Consider the following 1,690-nt stretch of genomic DNA (forward strand, 5'->3'; position numbering starts at 1 on the left):
AAGGTTATGACAAAAAAGAATTAATCTATGAAGAGCATAAGAAATTATTCCTATTCTGTTTAAATTATTTAGTTATCTATCAAATTTCAGACTCTTACTTAGTAAGTTGCAGCAGAATGCAGAACCACTTTAAATTACAGTTCAGTGAATAAATTCATTACATTAGAATTTGCAGAGCAGATTGCCTGTTCCGCAGCAGATGGGCAGTGGTTTAACATTGCTGCACCTCAAATAGGAATGTGAATGTTGATTCCTATTAAAAAAAAAAAAAAAAAACACAGAGAAGCAAAATAATCTTTCTGTAATAACTAAAGACAAAAAGCCAAACCAGAATTTTTTTTACCGATAGTGATGTTGGCCTATCATAGCTGAGTTTTTAAGCAAAATAATGCCTTGAATTTTGTGGTTTTGCAAGGAATGCAGAGCACGCTCTCTTGCTTGCTATTTCCACAGCCTACCATGCCAATAGGGAATAGTTTATTTTATAGATAGTTGGTGTTTTAAGCTCCAGGTTAAAATAAAGGAAGTTCCACAGCTGGGGAACCTGTGGGGATGGAGACAACCTTCTGCAGACATGTGGAGGAAGGCTGGGGGTGGACAGAGTTGGCCAGGGACAGCAGGCTGCCAAAGCTTGCTCGCTTGCCCTGAGAAAGGGGTGTGATACTGTGTGGACACACACAGCTCACGAGAGAAGCAGGGGGAATTAGATGTATCGGCACAGTTGCAGAGCTGTGACCTCTTTGAGATCACAGGGACAGGGTGGCATAGCTCATGACGAGTGCTGTGATGGGAGGATACAAGCTCTTTTGGAAAAGCAGGCAGGGAAATGAGTGGAAGTTGTGTTCTACACAAACAAGGATTTCTTTGCCTGGAGCTTTCCTCCGCTTTGGACTGAGCAACAAGTCAACCGAGATCTGAGGAGTTGGGATCAGTGGGGAGACCAGCATGGGGAACGTTGCGGGGCCACCTGCTATAAACTGCCTGACCAGGAAGAGGAAGCGGATGAAGCCTTAAATAACTAGAAGAAAGCTCATGATTGTAGGCCCAGGCTTCTTTGGGAATGTAAAGTTGCTCTGACACCTGGAGAAATCACCCAGTGGGATAAAAGCAGTGTGAGAGTTGGAACTCAGGGATTGTTTTGCTTCAGCCATTTTGTATGTCGACGACACGAGCAGGGCTATGAACAGCCATTTTGTGTGTCGACAGCACAAGCAGAGCTATGTAACTTAGAAAAACAACTTAAAAGGAGAAAAACGTGAATCAAGTTTGTGATAGGCTAACCGGTCGTGAAAGAATGTGCGCCCTGAAGTACCTAACCAATGGTTAAAGGGAACAGGACATAAATACCTGAAGTTTTGTAACTAGGTGTGCTCTTTTTGAGATGCACCTGGCTCAGCTGACTGGTTTATTTTGATCCTGAATAAATTTTTATCTTTGCTTCGAAGACTTTGTCTTCCCTACATTTTTATCTGTGAACGAGTGTTTCTCACAAGCAGTCCAGCCAACTTTTGTAGGGCATCAAGAACACTTTTTTTTTTGACCCAGATGCTGGATTTGTTACTCAGAAACAAGGAGGAACTAGACGGCACTGTAGAGGTCAAGAGCAGCCTTGGTAGCAGTGACTCCAGGACCTTAGAGTTAAAATCCCAAGAGAAGTAAGGAAGACCAATAGCAGAATAAAGATTCTGTG

Source organism: Charadrius vociferus, unplaced genomic scaffold (assembly GCF_000708025.1).
Source record: "Charadrius vociferus isolate BGI_N301 unplaced genomic scaffold, ASM70802v2 scaffold267, whole genome shotgun sequence".
Taxonomy (NCBI): Eukaryota; Metazoa; Chordata; class Aves; order Charadriiformes; family Charadriidae; genus Charadrius; species Charadrius vociferus.